The sequence below is a fragment of the Chrysemys picta genome, chromosome 2 (genome assembly GCF_011386835.1).
Source record: "Chrysemys picta bellii isolate R12L10 chromosome 2, ASM1138683v2, whole genome shotgun sequence".
Classification (NCBI taxonomy): domain Eukaryota; kingdom Metazoa; phylum Chordata; order Testudines; family Emydidae; genus Chrysemys; species Chrysemys picta.
This window is the reverse complement of record NC_088792.1, coordinates 190,688,169-190,712,714: the sequence shown is the minus strand read 5'-3', so window position 1 is coordinate 190,712,714 and position 24,546 is coordinate 190,688,169. Positions and strand designations below refer to the sequence as shown.

Sequence of the window (24,546 nt, the reverse complement as noted above, 5' to 3'; positions counted from 1 at the left end):
AGCTGTTGGAGGTAAAGGGGGTAAAGATAAGAAACAAGGTGGATTTTTCAAATCAGGAACTCTAAAGGACTGAGGCCAGGAATAAAAAATTGTTTAAGGTGGAAAGTAAATGAAGTTCACGGGTGCTTTTAAAGAACCTTTGCTTTGAGTTGTTAGATTTGTCTATACTCCCCCAGAGCTAGACATGATGATAGAATTTGAGAAGAGAGGAATCTGTCAGAGCTGTACCAATCCATTCGGGGCCTTTCTAACTTAGAACAGTCTTAAGACATCAAGAGAAAAAAAAAAATATGAACTTTAGAGGATCAGAAAAGACACTGAGTCATACAGAACTTTCAAAGCATGTGTATGAACATATCTTGTCTTCATACCAAAGTAGATGTGTAATATACTGCACAATGTGTGTCCACTTGTATGATATATACAGGCAGAAAGCCCACCCCCAAATCTTAAATGCAACAATGAGGACTTAAAAGTCTCACTTCCATAAAAACTAATGATAGATTAGATAGCTATTCTTTATTAAACTCTGCCAATTTAAGTATAAGCAAACAAATAATAGCTGAACTTCAGTAAAAGCTATCGTGCTGGGATGTTGAAAGGTTCTCTCTTTACATGATTAGCAATCTGCTTCCCTAGGAGACAATCAATGAAGAGCCCATTGATTTCAGGAGGTGATTGCAGCACTTGAAACTTTCTTCTTTTTGACATATGAAAAAGCGTACTATCCCTCTAACCCGTGGTTCTCAACCTATTTACTGTTGTGGGCCAATTATGCAGCTCTCTGTGTGCTATGTAGGCTGCATCTACACAATATACTACCTGTATGGCCCTGAAGATGTCACATGGGCCATAGCTGTGTGCTGATTGGGCCACAAGCAGCCCCTGGGCTAAGAACCACTGCTTTAAACTGACTGACAATGCCTGCCCTCTTCCTTGGCTAAATCTCACTTTCTGCATGAAAAACCTGAGAAAATGGATGAAATTTTCAAAACTGAAGAAAAAGTCCTGGTCAAAACTTTGCAACTGCACCTTTTCTATGGTGGAAAAACATTCCTTGACCACATGAATCATTTCTGCAATAGTGTTTCCTTTTAACAGTTTTTTCCTGGGTTTCATAAAATAAAACCTGACACACACACTCACAGAACAGCTATTATTGATCGGCATGGTGGACAGATAGTGGCAAGCGGTTTCTTTCATATCAGTACAATACATCTCTAGTGGTGACTCAGTAGGTGGGATTCACATGGGGGACTTAGGCACCCAAGTCAAACATTCAGATCAAAAACCCTGCTCTGCCACTCCAGAGAGAAGTTTCATGCCTGTGAATCCACAGTGGTGCCTCCCTAGGGACCAGAGTTTGGCAACTAACTCCCTTTGAGGGTCATGTCTTAGGCCAGACCCTTATTCTTGGCATTTCTTACTGGCTAATTTAAGTGTGCTGCCTTCCATGAATCCCTTTTTAAAAGGCCTAATTCTCCCCTTCCATTGTACAGAGAGCATGGGCACCTAACTTGGGTCTGTGAATTGCCCCTCAAGAGTCCCTGACCCAGGGGGCATGCTGGGAGTAGGGTTAGACCCTTCTACCCTCGGATCCAGGGTGCATCACTGCTGGAAATATAAGGTTTGTCTGATAGGTAGGATAAGACAAGACAGTAATAGTTGGACTGATTGACTAATGACATACAGCAAACATGCTACTTACCTTGCTTGCTTTTTAAAGAATACTAGATGCTTTGGAAGATTCTGTGTAAAGCCCCTCCTACTTTTCTTTCCCCCCCCCCCTCCAAAATTTTTGGGCAATAAAGAAGATTTTCATTATTTAAAAGTGGCCAACCATCTGAGGGAATTTGACTTGTTTAATTCTATGGATTATTTGCACAAATAGCATCGACCACTCTGTTCAGTATGAACATTTCTGAAGTCACAGTAGATTTTGCTCCAGCACTATGCTGAAAAGCTATCATACGAGTATATCTCCTGCATAATAAACTCTCACCCTTTTTTGATACTTTGAGAGTTTAAATTGTTTCCTTTTGGATTCAAGAAGACATTGAAGTACTCATAGCAAAGGAAAAAAATAAAATTTTATTCCACATCTAAAGTATATTTGAGTATTCAACAAACGAATGCCACTTGAGATCTACTCTTCTAGGTCATATCTTTCTTCTGAAGGATCCCATGCTACAAGCACGTTGGGTAATGGCTACATATCAACCTCTAGTCTAACTTGTATTCATCTATTTAACAACAACAACTATATTAGATTATTTGGAGAGTGTCAAGTGACAAAGTATTTAGCTCAAGTCTAAAAAAACTGTTGACAAGTCAGCATGTGATATTGTAAATGTGAATTTATTTTTTTTGCTACACTGATTCTCAGCTAGAAATGAAGTGTGCCATTCAAAATATTTCAGCACATAACTGTATGTAAGTGTAATAAAGTACTGTCATCATAATAAACTCATTCCAGTAATGGTCTGAGGATGGCAGTGATTAGATTAATTTCTCATAGAACATTAACACTCTTATAAAAATAAGTTGAAAACTATACAGGGTGATGCTGAAGGAATTATTGCTACTACACACCATGTAATTAGCAAGGCTTCATTTGTTTTTCCATTTTAAATCGTAAAAGCCAGCTAAAATTTATGAACTAAAAAATTTAATTATTGACTAAAAATAAAAAGTAGTGTTTCTTGGATATGTGCAGCTGAGCAGAAACAGGGAAATTGATTTTTTTTTTTAAAGGAAAAGATTCTACAGTTTTATTCTTTCCTTGTGTCTTTCTGATATTCGTAATCAGCAAACTGAACATAACATGACCATGCACACTGACAAGATTTCATATTTGAGGGCTGTACCTTAAGCAGATTGTACAGGAAGGTCAGTTTCCATAACACTGGCATACAGACACATTGTATATTCCCTGGGGCAGGGACCACCTCATACTATACAGAACCTAGTATAGTGTTGCACAGTCTCTTCCTGATTGGATCATTTGGAAACTATCACAGTTTAAATAATAGTGATGGGATTAAAATGAATCAGTATTCTTGACTTGGTTTATCAGCATCAATAGCCTTTTCCACTCTTACTTGACAAATCCTATCAAATATAAGAAATTTCACCAAACATCAGCTACTATGATTTTCATTCAGAATGGTTAATTAGATGAAAAATGTAAGAGCCCTTTCAATCTCTGTCAGAATAACCATATCCAGCAATAAACTCCAAAGACCTAGCAATTTACAGGTAGTACCTTCAAATTACTGTTTGTGAAATGTGGTTATTATCCTCTCACCCTACACTGTTTGGCTGCTGCCCTCCAAACAGGGGAAGTTCAGAGGGTAGTAGCCAAGCAGAGCAGAGAGATTTGTATTATCATCATGTAATATCATGGATATTCAAAATAATTATGAAGTGACTATACATATACCTCCACTATGGCAGATAAGGGCACTCTTCTAGGGAGCACAGATTGGCATACTGCAGAGTAAGTGAAAAATTACTTTATAGTTACTATAAAAGTAGAAAGAACGAGGAGTACTTGTGGCACCTTAGAGACTTACAAATTTATTTGAGCATATGCTTAATAAGTATGCTCAAATTTATTTATGCTCAAATAAATTTGTAAGTCTCTAAGGTGCCACATGTAACTCCTCATTCTTTTTGCTGATACAGACTAACACGGCTACCACTCTGAAACCTATAAAAGTAGAACGTGCACATGCACAGACACACCACCACCACCACCACCACTCAGTTGAAGAGCAGGAAACAGCATAAATAAGAAAAAAAAAAGTAAGTGTATATGATCCCTGTGCTGAGGTTACTTGAGAATTGTTTTCCAAAACAATTAAATATGCTCTACAGTAAAGACTTATGTATTCTTCTGCAAATCCAACGCAGTACATCGCATTAGATACTACAAACTCTATTACAATTAAGGCTGGTCTACACCGGGGGGGTGGGGAGGGGTTGGAATCGATCTAAGATACGCAACTTCAGCTACGAGAATAGCGTAGCTGAAGTCGACGCATCTTAGATAGATTTACCTTGAGTCCTCACGGTGCGGGATCGACGGCCACAGCTCCCCCGTCAACTCTGCTTCCGCCTCTCGCTCTGGTGGAGTTCCGGAGTCGACAGGGAGCGCGTTCGGGGATCAATTTATCATGTCTAGACGAGACGCAATAAATCGATCCCCGATAGATCGATTACTACCCGCCAATCCGGCGGGTAGTGAAGACTTACCCTAAGAGAGAGTCCTATGGGAAAACGTTCCATCGAGTAAAATACCTTTACATAACTGCACTGACCATCTACATGTAAACAAAGCATGCAATTCTAAATACTCAGGCACAGACCACAATAGCCAGAAAATAGTCTTGGAACTTTCCACTTGCCTCTTAGCTGCATTGGGGAAACATATTCTAGCCTTCACTTACTATTTTAAGTAAAATAGGCATTCAAAAAGTTAAAACATAGTCCCTGGGGAAAAAGTAAAGATTTTTTTTTTATTTTAATTCTGTAACTAAAACCAATTCATCATCTTAGATTAAATTCCAAATAACTAGCTTGCAGGAAACCTTAAGCACTCTGCATTGTTTCACATGGTCAATTCACTATGTCCGCTGTCAACTTACAACGAAGATCTAAAATGATGCCCACAGGGGGCTGATATCGCAGTGGAATTCTGAAGTGTAGGCCTGGTCTATAGCATATTCTTGTTTTCTAAATACTTCTGGCATTGACACTGTTTGCTTAGGGTTAACAAAGGAGAGAGCACAGAAAACAAAAAAGCCTGTGGTTGAAGCTAGTGGGATTTGCCATGGCATATATTTGGAATCTATGAGAGGCATGTGGCAGCTCTCCATACAACCCGCAGAGATTTTTTTAAAAATCTAAACAAGTGAATTTTATCCACCCACTAGCTTCAAACAGAATTGTTGCTTTGTGTTAACAGAACATATATTTTTTTATTTATCCTAAATATTTCATACATAAAAGCCCTCCCACAGTAGAGTAAGCAAGGGGCATCATTTACAGTGTTTAATGATCATACTCCGTTATTTTATACTGCAAGATTGAGTTGCTTATTGGAATAAACAGAATTTCTTACAGAAATAGTTTGATTGACTTGTATTAAATAAACAAATGCTTACATGCTCACTCTCTCGCTGTCTCAATGCATTATTGACCTTGTACTAGAATAGCCAGATTGCAAACCTTGCCAGCATCAAAACAAGTTACAGGATATTCAATCAATAGCTTTTAAGATGGACAAGCACAAGAAAGTAACTAAGGAACGATCAAATTATTCAAAAATAATCGGTGTATTACTTTTTTGGAAGCATTTCCCACGTAGCCAAACTTTTTTTCAAAATAAGCCATCATTATGTAAGTTTAATGCATAATGTTAAGAAAAATATCTGAAGTTATTCTGGCAGTAAGATGGAGATGTGGCTTTAAAAAAAAAAAAAAAAACCACCTTAGACGTCACAGCATAAGTGAGTTCTCAGAAGGGATTTGAATGGGCAAGAGAGAGGACTACAGTAACTGGTTCTGGAAGGTCATTCCAAGCATGATGGGCAATCTAGAAGTAAAGTGGTAGAATATGTGCTGCAAGGAACATTCTCGATATAGTCCCAGGGAAGACTGGATGGTCTGTCAGGTCTTTTCCTTCACTAAGGACTACCATTACAGAAATGTTTTACTGCACAAATGACGCTCTCCTAATATCTAACAGACATTACAAGCTAATCAAGTGTGGTATTTTTAGGAAAAAAGTACTTTAATAAGGAGTGGAGCATACAATGACCACTCTTAGGTCATAGCCCTGTAAACACTTAAGTACTTTTTTCACCTAACTAGTCTCATAGACATCAATGACAGTAAAGTTGTTCATGTGGAGTATTTGCAGGATCACGCTCATAGTCCTTGTCCAACAAAGCACTTACTTTTGACTTAGATGCATTGACTTCAGTGGGACTATTCATGCAAGTTAAGAATTTGCTCATATGCTTTCCTAGATTGGGGTCTTCATGTTTTGAAGTCTTAAATACAATACTGTAAATTCCTAATAAATACAGTATCTTCCCCATCCAACAGAATATCAGCAGTATTTTATGTTTCTAACGAGTCTTGAAATTTTTGTATTGCTCCACTAGCATATACTCATGTAAATATTTGCATTTAAGTACTTTCTTTAAAAGTTTGCACAGTAGATTTGAAGTCTATTTTAACCAGATGAACAAAATTTACCATTTTTGTTCCCAATTCCTAATTCATGAATGTGCAATTTAAGTTTAAACGATGGCTATTTTACTCCAAAAACCATGCTTGAATTGTATTTAAAGGACTGAAACTCAAAATTGTCATCCTTTTTGTGATGTCACATTAAAGTTCAAACTCTAAGATGGCTTTCTACATAAAAGTGGACATAAGGAAAAATACACTAGTTCAGAATAATATACATTTGCACACTGCCCAAGTGCAGGAGAGAGGGTGGCATACAATATTAGGTAGCTGTATGTTATATTCAGGGTAACTAGAAATGGACATGCTTGGATTTCTCATGCACATTTCAGATATACATTGGGGTACCAGTGTTTTTTTGGTATTACCAGTGTTATTTAAATGAAAGTTTTTAAAGTGCTATACCCTTTTGGTCATAAAGATTCTTCAACACTTTGGGTTTCTCTGGATTGAGAGACCTTCATTCCAGAAAAGTCCAGTTCACTCTACTCAAATATTTGGTTAACAAAACTATAGACTGTACATTTGTTCAAGAACACAGTTTAGCTCATTTAGTTGATTCCCCAGCCATCAGTTTCCTGATCTAACCCCAGATCAGCAATGTTTGTTAGATTAACTGCACTTCGGATTGATGGGGGAAGGAAAAAAGGAAGCAGAACTTTCAATCCCCAATTGCATTCAGTCCATAAAACACACTGTCAGAATAACACCAGATTTTATAAAACTAGGTTAAGCCCCCTTCAATGGTTATTGCTTTCCTACAGCACATGGGCTATTTCCTCTTGGAATCATGACATTCTTCCTTCATAAAAGATTTATGTTTCTATGACTCTTTGTATATTTGCTTTTGCTCTTACTTTGTGAAACTAACGACAAGATCAAAGCTACTATTAAAGCTTCTGCCATCACCGTGTTTGTTTTTCTTTTCCCCTTTGATTTCTAACAAACACTTTTCCACTAAAAGCTGCTACTTTACAAGGCTCTAAGAGCACTATTGTGAAACACTATGTTGTATCACATGGATTATAAAATTAAAGAAGAATGTAATCTATTTCACAACTCTTGTCATTCGTGGATATGATCTAACCACAACAAATTAAAAATGTAAGCTGTCAATACCTCCAGTCCTGAGCTGGTGCTGAATATAGGAAAGCTATTCTGGAAGTGAAATAAAGAAGGCCACTGGTATGGGAAGCAAGAGCAATTCTTGGGGAATTAACAGGAATGGTTGGGGGACAGTAGCAGAAGAGAAAAGATTGAAGTGCGGGGAGTAGCAGCACCGGGGATGGAGGCACAACTTGTGCAGAGCATGGAGTGGAGACTATGAGCCATCCAGTATATAAAATAAATAAGAGGACCATTTTGAGTTATATCATCGTCAGAAACTCTCGATGGAATCAGTTTTCTGAATGTAGAATTCTAAGGTCTGCCATGCTGGCCCAGCTCATTAGTTCTTCTAAGGTGGCTGTGATCAACACCTGATGAAGGGTGAGGAATACCCCATAATGCACTTAAACCAAAATATCCTTCCTGATCCCTTTACCCATTGCAGTATCAAACATGTGGCTCATTCCTTAGCTTTCATAGCTACAAATATTATGATTTATTATTTGTATTACCATGGTACTTAGGAGCCTTAGTCCTGGACCAGGATCCCATACATTGTTGGCTGGTTCACTTCATGGCCACCCTCTTTACAGTCAGCCACAATATTTAGCTTATGACATTCTGTGGCAGTGGATTCCAATGACTGCCCTACAAATTTTGTATAATAGGATCTGGATTATCCAGAGGTCTCAGAGATGCTGAACATCTTTGGATAACTAACTGGCAGCTCAGCAAACTGAACTAGTTGGCCAGCATGCTTTGAAATCTGCCCCAAGATCCCCCTCTCCTCTTCAAACACTTCAAAGCCTGCTGGCTGGCTCCCCAGATGATTGACAGCCTCCATTCATCTTCCAGCCAATCCCTAACCTACAGAGGAGCTCTCCTCCTTCTGAGTTTGTGAGCAACCAGGAACAGAGCTTCAGTCCTTGGCATCCTGCAGATACAGAGCTCTTCTTCACTGAGATGACTGGCTGAAGAAAGAGTGGAGCAGCAGGGGTCTACTGCCTGAAGCCTTGCTTCCCATAGTGCTACAGTCTATTCTCCCATCTCTTCCCATTTTCCCCCAATGTAGCTCCCAAAGCAGCTGTCCTTTTATTAGGGGAACTTTTTGTGTCTGGATACAGATTAACTTGCTTTGCTAAGGGTGAGACTGGCTAGCCTTGCATGAATGCAGAGAGACCAGGCACAAGCAAAGTCCTTGCACTCCCAGCACTAAATAACCTGGGTACTCTAGAGACAACAGTGGTGCTAGGAATCCCAGACAGGGCAAGAAACAGTGGAGCCATTTCTTTACCTCCCTGCTGCATCAGCTAATGATGCTGCTTTGTGCGGTGTGAAGCATGTGATGCAGCCTGTGAGCAGTTATATAATATACTGTCAATATGTACATTTGTCCTAAGGGTATTGTGCCTGTCTCAAGCACAATGCACCTCCGAGACCTGCTGCTGGTGCACAGATCCTTCTGATCATTTTGCTGCCTCCCCTCCCCAGCCCACAAAGCCCACAGTAGTCCAAAGCTCTTAATATTTGAGTCCAGGTGTCACAATTAGCTTTGCTCTGTAGAGCTTTGGAATATATTAGTGTGTTTAATTCCATGTCTGCTACTGAACATTCCACCTGCTTGGCATAATGCACCTATTGGACACATCCTAACATGCCACTGATTTCCATGCCAATTAGAGAAAAATACCAAGCAGATGTAGGCCCAGACCCTGCTGTCCTTGATAAAGCAAAACTCCCATTGAAGTAAATGGAAATTGTGGGTGCCTATCTAGAGGCAAAGTAATATGGCAACAGAACGTTCTAAATTCCAGTACAGAAAGCGAAGACTTTACATGGCCCAGCACAGAGATTCCTAGGGATTAGCTTTCTAGAGTAACAGCCAGAAAATTCTCAAGTCCCAGTTCTGCTACATAGCCTAGTTACTGGGATCCACATCAGTAATTATACTAGGCTGCTAATTAATTTGATACCAAGCTAGTCTAAAGAAAACCAGCAAACTATAATAAACTAAACTCACTTTTTTTTTTTAAAGGAGTTCAGATTTAAGGGTGGTCTAAAATTGTCAATAATTAGATACCAATATGATAGACACCATATAAAACCCCTTGGAAACAAAGCAGAACTTTTCAAGAGGCAAGATTATATGTGCTCTGTGGTCTTCAAAACTGAATCAAGGTCTACAAGGTCTACAATGACAAAAATGTTAGATCGTCAATTTAAAACCATCTCTAGTGCATCAATTCTGAAGGAACACAAATGAGATGTTTAAAAGCACATTATAAATGATTCTGTAGCCTATAGTCACCTTTATTAGTTATGAATTTCAGGACATTTAGCTATCCAGTTACCAATGGCAGTAAAGCAAGTCAAAGTGTCATTTTAGGCCAAACATGTAGAATAATTACTAAAACATGTATGCCATCTTCTTAGAAATTAAGGGACTGATATATGCAAGAAATATATATTACATCCATTACTGATACCTAAGACACCTCCCTCTGCTTACAGAGGACAGACCATTGGCAGAGCTGTGGAAAACTACAAAACAAACAGGCAAACAGTATTCCATAGATCAGCCTTCTGAAAAGACAGTCAAGTAACTTTTAATAGTATTTAAATTTTTAGCTTTTGCTCTTAGAAGTTTGAAAATATTTATTCCTTATTGATGTTATACTTTTTTTTTATTATTATTAAAGTAGAGGAAGGAATTGTTCTGTATTTTGAATTGAGTTGAAGTTACCTGGCTGTTGCGTCTACAGCTAAATTCTACACATATTGGGGCAAATGCTGTCCCTTGTGACCAACCTGAAGAAATGAGTTTGGGGCAAGGGGTGTAGATTCCTCTCCATCAGGCCACTGGGTGGTTTCTATTATCCAGTCCAGCATGTTTTAAAATGCCCCTCCATACAGAGCCACAAGGAGCAAAGCACCACAGTATATGACCCATTTTGCATCCTATTGACTATTGTAGCGAGAGGGGACGTGGGGGTTTTTTTTGTTTTGTTTTTTGCCATAGTACCCTACCTGGCTTGTCAAGATTTCTTTGTTTGGTAGCTGTATAATCAAGTCTGTCAGCATAGCTCTGGGAATAAACTTTGTTAATTGCTGTTGCAGAATGAGCAGAGGGAACAAAAATATTGCAAGTCCTACCACAAACAGTGGATATTTTGTTAAAGTGTACATTTCTCAATATTGATAGTTTAAAAATTCCCAAGATTTTTAAAATCTAGAAGACTCTTTATAACATAATTTTGAAGGTAATATAGGGGAGATTTTAAATCTCCCCTCTTTCTTCTCTCTTCTCCCTCCCCCTTCAACAATATTTATTTAAAGGATTTCTGAAAATACTGAATATACTGTAGTGGGGGGAGGGGGAAACAGATTTCCTCTATGGAAAGATTTAATATTTGAGGCAACGTTTTTCAGATGTCTCAAAAACAGATACTAAATTTGATTTAAAATGTCTGGCTGCCTAAGAAAAAGGTATGTTAGATGTAAAGCCTATCTCCATAATTTATTTTAGGCAGGAGGCAATGTCTTTACAGTGGCCTCAGTGTATTCCTAAAATCAGAAGTGACAATACCTGAAAACAAATGGGAACAATGAATACAAAATGGCTAAACCAGCTATGAGCTGATCAAAATTGGCACAGTGTCCTAGGACAAATAGAATGTTCTACAGAAAGAATTTAAATAGGGGAGAACTGTGAATGAAATGTTTGAAAAGAGCGATATCCGACACAGAGAGAGGACTATTGTTTTGATGTCTAAAAGGCAAGGGAAAGAAACATTAATTCAACCATTCAAAACTCAATACTAATAAACTTGCCTGTATTCCTGAAATCAATTTCTTCCCATAGAACAGGGAATCAAAGCACTTACATAGGATACAACGGATTCTAAAAATATTTCTATCACTAACCACAAAATCCTACCATCACATAATATTAAATGTTTAGATTTCCCACCCCAAAGACAAGTACAATATGCAATGATCCAGTTTCTCAATCCTTTCTGCTACTCTCCCATGACAAGCAGCCAGTCTCTGTTCTGACCTCCCGACCATCTGCCAATCCTTCCTGCCACCTCTTCCCATTCAAAATCCTGGTCCCAATGTACTCTCCAAACTGTCCCAATAAACTCTTATCCCAATCTCACTTCCTTTCAGTTTAACCACTCCCACAAAAACCTTGATCCCCACCGTACGGAAGAATCTTCTCACAAGCCTCTTCAACGCAACATTCCAGATTATCCCTATGCGTGAAACAGCCCAGCCCTGAAATCCCTCCTGACTGTAGAACCAGTACATTCATCCCCATTTCCTCTGAGGAAACCCTAATCTCCCTCCTCTTACCTCGGACATACCTAATTTTCAAGCATTAGTCACCTGGAAATTAAGTTCAGTAACATTCTAAGGGTTAAATTGTCATGGAAACCTTATATGTTCCCTTGTTTAAATGTAAATGTGGATACAAATTGTGTATTGTTTGTCCAGTCATACCCACTGCCTACTAGGCACACAGTGTACTTTCTGAACATATTCTTTGTTTAAATTGTGCACTCTTCAGAAGTGTCATTAGGCTATTGTGTAAGTCTACATTTAGGCAATGTTAAAAAGCTGGATTTCTGATCTATTCCTGTGATACTGGCCTCCTTTAGAGATGTTACATGAACATTTCACACAATGCCTTCTAATTCTATGGTATCAGTCCATAACATGTCTATAAATAGCCACAGTATTACCAGTCCATCTTCTAATTACATTCCCATTATCAGCTCTAAAGATCTCCCTGGCAGCTGGTGTCACAGAGGTAATATATTCCTGTTCAACTAGATGTTTTTTTAAGAGCTCTTTGTTCCCCCTCTCTCCCTACACACAGAATATACCTTATTTCTTGGCCTTTCCCAAGGAACCTACAAAAGCTTTACTAACACTATACATAATTTAATTACCTCTTCTCCCCCCGCCCTCCACAATTGAAAATAGAGCTCCACCATCTCAATCACTTAGGACAACTCTTCTTCAACAAGGTACACAAAGAGGTAGATAGAAGCTTTCTGTGCCCGTCACAGAGGCAAAACCAAAGTGTGTATTTTTAAGGTGGGTCCTCCCATGTACAGCCACTGTTTGCACAGAGTGAAATTCACCCCAGTGAACTAGGCCCACACAAGCCCTATGTGCTACTTGAGCCTCACTGGAGCCCTATTTTGAGGGCCTAAGTGAAACAAAAGTGGTGCTTGGCCTTGTACAGGTCCTCTCTGCAGGGGTCAATTTCAGCCACAGTGCATAACCAACCATTTACATCTGAAAACAGGGGTGGCATGGGAGGTGAGTGGAAGCAGAATTGGTCAGGTTTCCTTATTTCTCATCCTGGAGACAACTCTGGTGGGCAGTGACCACAATGTTTAAAGTAATTGCATAGGTAACAAGCACCCAGGACAGCCACTGGTGAGCTAATTTTTAGATTATAAGCTCTTCAGGGCAGGGACACAAGGTAAAGAACAACAATACACTGGACGTTAGAAGAAATCACTTTATGACCTTGGTGCATATATTTTGTTTGAGCACAATCTTCTGCCCCTGATCCCCCACCCCTTGCTCATTGTAACATTTGGGTATCATTAATTAGTATGAGCAAGTTCGATGGCTTGTGTTAGAGAAAAGGTCAGACTAGATGATGACAATGGTTCCCTCTGGCCTTAAAAACTGTGAATTAATGCTGGTGTGCTTTTCAAAGGACATTTTTCTAACTGTCATCTCTGCTTGCTTAATAAGTCTGCATGTTAACTCTTCACTTAGCCAGAGTGCTTTATTCTACTGCTAACTCTTCCTTTTCCCTTTACTTTCTTCTGAATGCACTTGGATTTATTTTCTTTGGATGGATTGTGTCCAAGTTTTTTTTTCCACTTGCTGTCAATACGTTCAGTCCCACTTGGCTGACTACAGAAGCTATAGACTATCATGGGCCTGATCTTGCTCTAGTAATTACTCAGGGATCTTGTACTGCTGCCTTAACTTTTTATTTATTTATTGTGATATTTCTTTTACTGTCAGATAACTTTAATGTTTTATGAGTCTCCAAGTTTGCATTTGCTGAACATGAATTATTTGGTTAGAGATTTAACATGCTGCTGTAAGTGTTCAGGGGCCAATCCTGCTTCACTGAGATCAACAGAATTATTTCATTGACTTCGGGGGAGCAGGACTGGATTCTCAATGCAAGATGACAGCTTTCGTCAATCTGCATGAAACTTTTCTTGGTGGGGGGAGGATAGCAGGAAAGGAAACATCACTTTATTCATTTATAATATATGAATGCAGAACTACTCTTTCCCAAAATTAAACCTATCCACCAACATCACCAAGTCATTTTAGATGCTCTATCGTGTCAAGCTTAAGAATACTTAATTTTTAAAAGAAACAGATTTTTCAGGCTCTCAGGCTAGGTATGATTTTTCCCCACCCACCATCCAAATGTACAACATCATAGTAAGTAATGTTTAGAGCCCAACTGCAGCATGTATACACAGTAACTGTTTTTTAACCTAGTGGACTTAGTACTAGAGAAATAAAACTATGTACAGTACATTTATACCAGAAAGCAATGATGGTAAATTATGCAGTCAAAGCAAGCAGAAAATCTGTCAAATGGAAGGAAAATAAAACTGGTGAGAGGCAAAAACACAAAAACAAAAAACCCCAAAACTATAAAGCAAGCCCATAGTAAAATAATTTGATTAAATTAAATGTCACATATTGACAAATAATTTGAATCTAACATAAATGGAGAAATCTGAACCCAGAACATACCACACAAGGGTGTTATAAATTCAGGAAGAACAATAAGACAAGAGGCCTCCAGATGATAAATACAATTAGCCCCAAGTGGTCAATAGTATTGCAAGAATACCAGTCTGACACAGACGCCGAAAATCAACTAAAAAAAACCTACAGAAACAAGTCAAGAAGTGGGATCCTAGTATATCTTCTTGGACCTTTGTTTAACAGACTGTTTAATTAAATGCAACCTGCCAGGCTTTTAACTCTACACACTAGAAATTATTTACTGGTCACTGGTATTCACTAAGAATAAACAAGGGGGGATGCATATGGGATCCAAAACCTGTTGAAAAGCAAAACTATGTGTACAGCCTAGATTCACATTCACTTTATTAGCTAATCAAAAGCAAGCATAGCATTCAGACTTCCGTCTAAAAGCTTTCAGATCTAACTTCAGATATTGCAAACCTTTTGAAATTCAGTGCCCCTATCCCTGCAAAGAGTATTGTGCACCTTTATACACATGTATACAGACACACACACACATAAAGAAAGCCTGTTCTAGCCTACTGTATGAGAGAGGGCTATTTCAGTTAGTCATATTTTCTATGTAAACACAGATATATTGATATTCAATTATTTCAAAAACAAGGGGGTTATTTTTAACATTCCTTTCCCTGCCCCCAACACTTGCAATCTGTATTATAGTTCTAAATGTGACTCAATGCTATACGAAGAACAATGGTGACAAACTGTATAAAACAGAGGCAGTGATCGATGGTACTTCACACAATATCTGCTTTTCAGTAACTGCATTCTAAGAGTGAGAAGAAACTGCTTGCACAGTACCAAGCCTTGTACCAGTTAGTGGGAGTTACTGCTATTTAAAAAAACTCAACCTTTATAATTTATCTTGCTTTTCAAATATGTATAAAGTCATCTTCAGTGTAACATAAAAAACGCATACACCACAAGAAAACTAATGTGGGTTTGAAGAATTAACTGTTGAGAGTACAATGAAATGTTTTTTTTACAACAATTTAAAAATTGAGATATTTTCCAATTCTTAGTCCGGTAGGTTCCTCCTAGCCACTTATAGTCCAGTTATTGCCCAGGATGGGAACTAGAATCTCTGAAGTAGTTTATGGAGGCTCTTACATGGATTCTGGTCTTGGGCAAGTTGCACAGAAACAGATTTTCAGAACTTCAAGTAAGCTACTACTGTGCATGCAAAACAAGTGCCTAATTTACATGCCCAGTTACCATGACTGGACATGCAATCATGTGTTCGCAGTGTTATAGCCGTGTTGGCTATATCCCAGGATATATCCTGGGATATATCCCTGGCTTATCCCAGGATAAGAGAGAGACAAAGGTATGTGAGGTAATATCTTTTAACAGACCAATGCTTTCGAGCTCAATAACTGAGGACTACTTAGATGGATAACTTCATTTGTATGCATACTGCAGCAAATGAACACACAAGTTAGGCACAAGGATGCAAATGCATTTTTGTACAAGCAGTTGCAAACATGCCTTTCTGAAAACCGAAGAGAAACTCTTGACCTCAGTTTTTCCCAGTGGCAAAATAGGAATGATAAAACTCAGACTTTGCTATATCACAGGAAAGTTGTGATTAAAAGTGTGTAAAGTGCTTTGAAGATGTAAATTTTTATAAGATTTAAGTATGTTTAGTTTCAGAGTTAACATTCACTTTTTCCCTTAAAAATATAATTGTATACGTTTTCAGTAATGAACAGTGGCTGCCTTTTTAGTGATATGTCATGTCATTCCTATACACACAGTACCATATTGTGCCTTATTTACATCCATGCAACCCCACTGACTTCTTGGGAAATTTTTAAATGAAAGGTGCGAGAGATTAGATAGATAGACATAGATATAGATATATATGGGTATTTACAAATTTTGTTATGTTTTTACTGAATTCCATATAACTTCTCAGCTAATGCTACAATAAATCACCATTCAAGAGCAGTCATAAGTAAGGCTACGATTATGTCACAGAGGTCATGGAATCTGTGATTTCCATTGACCTCTATGACATTTTCTGCCCTGGGATTGGAGCTCCTAGCCAGCCCTGCCCTCACAGCTCCTAGCCCCCAACCGGGGGGGGGACCCCGCGCAGCTGCCCAGCCACAGCTGCAGTCGCAGCTAGGGGACCCTGCAGTCGCAGCTAGGGGACCCTGCAGCTACCAGCTGCCTTGGGCAAGAGGACCCCACAGTAGCCCATCCCCAGGGGTAGTAGGACCCGGGAGTCCCAGCAGCAGTGGGTGCTGAACCCACCTACGCCTTTTGTCAGGGATATTTTTAGTGAAAGTCAGGGACAGGTCATGGGCTGCCGTGAATTTTTGTTTAATTCCTGTGACCTGTCCCTGACTTTTACTAAAAATATCAGTGACAAAACCTTAGCCTTAGTCATAAGATACAAACTAATGCAAAGGTACCCTGTTAGTCTTTAAAATACTTCAGCATTATCCTTTATTATTGATCAAATCAGATTAGTATCTTTTCACATGGTAGAAATTCTGTTAAGTTACACCCGCATTTTTCTTGATTGCTGGAAAACCCTCATCCATCCACACTTGTCTACACTAAAAAAATATAATGCCCATCTCCAGCCACATGCGCAGCTACACCAGTGCCAGCAATGATGTTTGCAAGAGTGAAGACAGGGCTCAGGCATTTTCAGCACAGTGTCATGAAAGCACGACCATTATATAGTGCTGAATATGCTTGAACCCTGTCTATGCCAGTGCTTACATCACTGCCAAAACCAGTGTAGCTGCACTTTTGCAAAAAAAAAAAAAAAAAAGGGGGGGGGGGACAACTGTTTACTGGTGTAGATGCAACAACTGGGGCCAAAACCATGTTAGCTGAACTAGTTTAAAACTAGTTCAGGCTACTTAGAGGTTTAAGTGAGGCTTGATAGGCCAGTTTGGACAAGGCAGTGCTTTAACATGGCTTGTGTGGTCGCAGCAGAGCTCTTCCAGCGCTCTAAAAAACCCACCTCCACGAGGGACGGCTCCCAGCACTAGTGCACTGTCAGTGCTGTAAAGTGCCAGTGTAGACAAGCCCGTTGGGTGCTCAGAAATTCGGACAGGCATTTCTTGTTAAAATAAATGAAATTATATTTCAGTGTAGGGTGGCAGATGAAGAGATTAGTCTAAGGAGGTGGCTCACATTTTAGTTCAGTCTCATCTCATGAAATCAGTTGTGAAGCAGACAAACACGGGGAAAGATTAGTAACTTGCATTTAATTTAACAGCCTAAATAAAAGAATTAATCAATGATGGCCTAATTGTCATTCCAAGTCTATTAAGTACAATTATCCTAAAAGCCCTCCTACACTTTCTGGGTTATTTTAACCTTAAAGAGGATTGAAATTTTTGAATAGCTATTATGTACCAATTTATTTAACAGACAGCAGCCTTAAAAAAAAAAAGCCACCAACAAATTTATAAACATACCCATTGGGCAAATAAACTAAAACAGAGATACATTTCTGTAAGTCCATAATGATTTACAAAATATCAACAGCTATAACTTATTGGAACTTTTATATACTAATTAGAGCTAGGTAGAGAAAAGTATTCACATTTTGTAGATGATTTCAATATTTTGACATTTGGCTTCATTCTGATTGAGAATGAAAATCAACAGTTTGAAATTCTCCTCAGAAGAGAATGGAGCCCAGGACTCAGTCTGGTGGACCATAGGCGCCGACTTCTACTGGCACCGGTGGGTGCTCGACCCTCCTCTGCCTTCGCCCCACCCCGACTCCACCCCCATTAAAAAAAAAAGCAAAAATTATAAAAAGTAACTACTCCTTTTAACAAATATGTCCACCAGTGTGTGCATATTTGGGTTCTTAGTTGGATGACTGCACAGGGAGACTTAGAAGAATTGAAAGGGTCAGTTATTCTTGGTCACAGACAAAAAAACTGCCATTAAAGAAACAGTGACAAATTAAAACCAAAAGGACAGGAACAATGACAGAGCCATTCTGGAGATTCAATCCAAATGACAAATTCACCAGTTTGAATCAAAGGAAAGGATGGATAGATGACTCAGCTATGGTATTTTAATTCAAAAGTAATGACAATAGTAATGCTGTACTCTAAAACTTACAGCACATCTCTTGTATAGTATAAGGTTCTTTGCTCGGAAGAGGGACTATGCTAGGCATCTGCTCCACCACTATTTTTTCTAATGAATCATTACTACTTCTAGATTCATACATGCCTACTGTAATCTGACTGGCTGACTGTTGGACAGAGGTGGGAGGGAGAGGTGTCTGTTTGTTAAAGTATTGGTCAAAGTGTTTATACTCTTTTCAGCCAGGCAGTCTGAAGGTCTGAAGAGTAAGAAAAACATTTAACTATGAAAAAAAAAGGGAAATGAATCGAAACTTTTTTTTTTTTTTAAATCACCAATGGAATTTCTGCATCTATGGCTGTTTGCAGCTGTCACAATACAAACGTTGGGGCACTTGTGATTCTAACTCTATATATCCCCTTTTACACTGTGAAGGTAGCCAACAGCAATAAAGGCCTGATCCCAAGACATAATGAATATCCCCATTTCCCATGACTTCAATTAACAGTACCCAAAAGAGCCACAGTAGTGTGAATTCATTGTTTCATTTACTATAGTACTGTTGATATTTAAACTGCATGTCAAGAAATATCTAGTTATTATTCTCACAGCAAATAAGTTAATAACTTGAGTAAGTTGATGCCTTAATTGGTTAATAACATAGTAAAAGCATCCAAATCGGTTAATAATTAAATCATAGTGTTTTAATATGTGCAGCAAAGAGCTGTAGGAGACACATTAAAGATCCACTTGTGGCTCACGAGCTGCAGTCTGAGGATCACTGCTTTAGGGTAAGATTGTGTGTGAGTGTAAGAAAGATGTCCAGCATAATGGAACCCTGCTCTTGAATGGAACCTTTGAATGCAAGACAAATAATTGACTTTCAACATGTTGAGCAGAACAGACATAGAAGAAACAAATTAAAGCTACCTATCTACAAACTCTATTTACATGGCGTTACCCACAATACCTAACGAAGTCTCCTAATTGCATAAAAAAAATTAGGAGGCCCTTTAATGGAGGGTGGATGAAACCCAAGGTTTATCTCCTAACAGCAGAGAAGCCCTAGACAAAAATGTCTAAGTAATTAAGGGATAGCCCACTTTGACATTTGAGAGAATATTTCCCTCAGAATCAAGTCAAAGACAGTTGTGTGACTCCCTAGGAAAAGAAAACACATCACTTATGGAATGATTTTTTTTTAAAAAACATTTTTATTCAGTAGCCTCCACTCTCATCATGGTTAGCATGCATTTTACTAACTTTTCCAGGTGTTGAAGAGTTTAATGCATTCAGCCACTGTTAATATGAGAAGGTGTAAAAACACAGTATGTTTTTGAAATTTCTATAAAATTCAATCCAGATACAGCATTATGTTAAAACTGTGTCATGGACAGATATCTTCCCTTAGATGCACATGTTTGACTTCATTTGTACTCCGTGGGAGTGTATTGCATACATCTGAGTATAGAATTTGGCTCTAAGAATTTAGCCAAAAAACTGAAAAGGTGATGAGCACTCAAACCTTAATTCATCCTGTTGTGTTGAGATATTACAGGTAATAATATATGTAACGTCACTTTGTAAATATCACTAAGTATGTAGACACATGAATTTTAAATTAGCAACACATTCACAGCTATATTCATATTACATTAATTGCAATGGCAAAATTTGCCCCATTTTAAATATGAGAAGGTATCTTAAAATTGCTTATCAATTTCAACCTGTACAATAGAGCGGATACTGTGTTTAGATATAGGTCATACACATAAAATGTTATGAAGAGAAGATTCCCATGCATGTTCAGTAGAGGAGTTAATAAGTGAATTAAGTTTCAAGAGGTGGGAGAAAGCATCTGACATGGGTAAACTGAATTGCTAGCTAATAAAAGTACTGCTGTCTTGGACAGACTATCAGATAATATCAACAAACACTACACTACATTTGGTGTCCTGGGAGGGTATTAAAGCTCAGAAGGAGTCCCATTTTAGGTAGCTGCCCTAAGATTGACTTGTTCAGTTCTTTCTTCATCAAAGCTTAGCACTCCGCATTACCTCTTGTTGCTTTCTCCTTGGTTATGTGTGATTTGTGTGCTTCCCCTGTACATATTTGCCTTGTGCAGTCTTTTTCCTGTCATCCAATAAAGTATTTCTAAATATGGTCAGACAGGTTTTGTTTTTTCAAAAATTTAAAAATTAAATAAAAATCAACTCTTAGGACTTACATTGCAAGTTTTAACCAGGAGAAAACTTGGGTAATTAAATGTCAATAGTGCCACAGTGGCCATAGGGAACCCAACTATAGTGAACAGTGTGGATAAACATTTTTTTTTTAATTAAAAAAAAAATCGGATTTTTATTTAAATCGGATTTTTATATAAAAGCTTTTTGAGGAAAAAACCTAAAGATAAAGATACATTATAGCTCAAAGATATCATGGAATAGGGATTATAAATTCTAGTTTTATAGTATGAGACAATATATTCATGTAATGTTTAAGAAAAGTTTTGTAAATGAGTTCCAATAGTTCATGGATTATGGACCCAATTTTATGGGGTTCCAGGGGTTTCGGTATAGATTATTTAGGTTAATCTTTCTATCTACCCAATGAGACTCAGTGCTCAGTCTAGAAGATACATCAGAGATGCTTAGTTTTGCAATTCTCAAACTGTGGATTTGTGTCTCCAGAGATAACATACTTGTTAACAGCAAAAATGTTTTTAAATAAATAAATAAAATATTTAGGTGAGAAATAACAGCCTTCAATCCTATTGTCCCTCTGCAAATTTGTGTACACAGAGCCTTTCTGAGTGTAGCCTTCATTGATTTGAGATCTTCCATACCATTCTCTCACTAGAAGGGAAAACCTACTATGGCGGCAGGCCATAAGAGAGACCCACTTTAGGAATATTTTAATGAAGTTCCTCTACTTGGGTAAAACAGGTATGTGTGCAAAATGCAAACAGTGCAACAAAGAAATGCAAGGCCTGGTTGCCCGAATGAAACATCATCATGAGAAGTGTTACTTCTCAGGAAGAAGCCGTGTTGAAGATGATGAAAGGAACATGTCTGAACATGCAGGATCTTCAGGTTTGTAAATGATAATTTAATAACTGCATTGACTTATTTTGTTTAGGAGAATCCATCCTCAACATAAAGGATTCTGAAGACTATCCACCTTCAAGATCACCATCATTTTCTATAGTTTCAGAGTTATCTGCCAATTATGTTTCAGTCACATCATGTATGTCACACAGCCACACTATATCACTTATAGCAAAAAGAAAAAAAAATCCATCATCCAGAAACAACCATAGATAAGTTAGTGACAAGAACCAGCAGATTACAAAAAGAGGTAATTGATGAAAAAATTGCCTGGTTTGTTTATGCAACAAATTCTTCTTTCCGTAGGATTGAGAACCCACACTTCATTAACATGGTTCAGTCATTAAGACCAGGATACAGTCCACCCAACAGAGCAGATGTCACAGGCAAATTGATGAATAAAGTGTATGAAAGAGAAATTGAGCAACATACAAAGATCTAGAGGGTAAAATTGTTAACTTAGTCTTGATGCGTGGAGCAATGTCCACAATGATCCTGTTGTATGTGCTTGTGCGACAACAGAAGAAGGGAATGTCTTCCTTAACTAAATAATTGATACATCAGGAAATGGACATACAGCAGAATACTTACAAGAAAGAACAGGAGTACTTGTGGCACCTTAGAGACTAACAAATTTATTAGAGCATAAGCTTTCGTGGACTACAGCCCACTTCTTCGGATGAAGTAGCAGTAAAAACTATAACAAACTGGAAAAAAAAATTCAAATGTCTAGTACACAGCTTGATCACAGACAATGCTGCAAATGTATCCAAGATGAGAAGAAATGATTTAGGAGTGAAGAGAGTCCCAAGCTAATAACATACGGTTGCAGTGCTCATTTGATGCACCTACTAGCCAAAGATGTCAGTGTTGCAGAAATAAAGGCTAATATTGTTGAAATTGCAAAATACTTCCATAACAACCACTTTGCAGCAGTTGCTCTGAAAAAAGTGGGAGGAACCAAACTAACTCTCCCACAAGAGTGCAATGGAACTTGGTAGTGGACTGTTTTGAGCACTATATCAAGAACTGGCCTAATCCGATGTCAGTTTGTGAACAAAATCGTTAAAAAAAAATAGATGGCGTTGTCACAGCTAAAGCTCTCAACACTGGGCTTAAGAGAAAATGCTGAACACATGCAGAGTACCCTGAAGCCAATTTCTGAAGCCTTGAACAAAATGCAGGGAAATAGCTGTTTTATTGCTGACTCTGTTGAAATTTGGAAGGAACCGAGTGAGATCTTAAGAGAAATATGCAATGACAGCGTTAAATTACAAGCATTAAAAAAAACAAATGGGACAAGCACTATCTCCAGATCATTTTCTTGCAAATATTCTCAATACTCGGTACCAGAGTTAAACCTTAACTGCTGAAGAAGAGGAGTTGGCTATAACATGGACATCCACCAATCATCCCTCCATAATGCCAACTATAATAAACTTCAGAGCTAAGTGTAAATCGTTCAAGAAATATACGTTTGCTGATGTTTTAAAGAAAGTTAGATTCAGAGACTGCTGAAGTGATAATCTCACTTTTAACAGCAATAGCTTCTTCTGCCGGTATAGAAAGAATATTTTCTTCCTTTGGACTAATTGATTCCAAATTGAGAAATCGTTTGGGACCTGAAAAATCAGGAAAGCTTGTTTTTTTTTTTATTTCCAGATTATGAACAAACAGGAAAATGAAGGTGAAGACGACTGAGTTAGCTGTAGAAGCCAATATTTTAACTTTCTCATGTTGACCTGCCTAACATAGTCGATTTAATTTTGGGGTTTTTTTTTTTAAATATATTTCATTTAACTATTTTAGTTAAAAACAATTTTAACAAAAACAAACCTGATTTTAAAAAACTTGAATGTTTAACTAAATTCAAAATTTTATATCCTTGTTTTGTTAAAATATTATATGTTTGCTGTTGAAGGAAAAAAATCCAGAATACATAACGTTGTTGTTTTAAATAAAACAATTTAAATGTCTGTCTGGTGATGTTCTCCCCCTAATACAGCATGGTAAGAAAAGTCTCCAAATATTAATGATTAACCTGTTGAATTGGAGATAGTTCACCTCCCAACGACTTCATAAATATCTGCTTCAATTACCTTTGGTAAATGAAATAACCAAACAATCATACATTTTCTGATATAGCTGTAAAACTAATCTGAAAAGTTTTCAAAATAAATCACTTTAAAAATATATAATGTGTACCATCTAAAAATGAAACCTACATCTATCTCTGAGTTGTGAAGAATATGTATTAAGGTTGTAACAACCAACAAGAATGCACTTTTATATAGAAATCCATGTCTTCCTGACTAGTGATTTAAATCAATTTGATTTAAATCAAATCCATGCTGATAGTGAAACTCCTCATCTTTGTCTTCTGTTTCTTGAACTAAGCCTGTTTCGTTATCAAATCCATCAGGCAATTTTAACCAGTTTCTTTTAGTGGAGTTATTGTGTTTTTCATGCAAAGTGTCTGGATGTCAAACTGTTATCAAAAAGTCTTGCTAATTAAATTACTGTGGGTAGAGCAATTGTGTTAAATTAAGAGGAGGCATTTCAATCTACAATCTAATAAACATCACAACAGTGGAACACCTTTTACTGCAGGCACCAAACATAGCAAGATACAGAAACTGGGCAATTAACCTTTACGCTTGACATTTAGTCTTAATTCTAACAATGTATATTTCTCTAATCATTATAGCACCTGTGGAAACGCTAACCCTTTTGGGGAACACTGGTGAAGAAGCTGGCAAAAAACACCCTAACTTTGTGATGTGGGTTAAAAAGAAAACATTCATTATGCAAACAAAGCCTGAGGCAAAGCATACTGAAGTCAATGGAGTCCTTCCATTTATTTCAATGAACTCTGGATCAAGCCCATGATAAAGAGTGACCCCAAATAAGCTGAAGTGATAAAACTTCACCACTGAGCTACCATAGAAATATCAATCAATGCAGAAGCCAGAGGGACTAGGAAGGTATGGAATCTAATTTAGAAGGCAATCACTGTATTGTGGTGTCAGTCTCATAGTATGTGTATGTCAGAGAACGAGTGAGCACAGGAACAGCATATTTCTTTGTTTAAAAACATATAAGCAGTTCAGAGTGCAGATAAACACATGCTTATCTGGACACCTGCTTTTCAGGTGGCATCACAAAGAAC

The 24,546-nt window shown here is 37.8% G+C and overlaps 1 protein-coding gene across 9 annotated transcripts in view; it reads right to left on the bottom strand.

The window, feature by feature from the left end:
• The window catches only part of MBP (myelin basic protein), a 190,367-nt gene that overhangs the window by 45,788 nt on the left and 120,033 nt on the right, over positions 1-24,546 (bottom strand). The window lies entirely within an intron of this gene.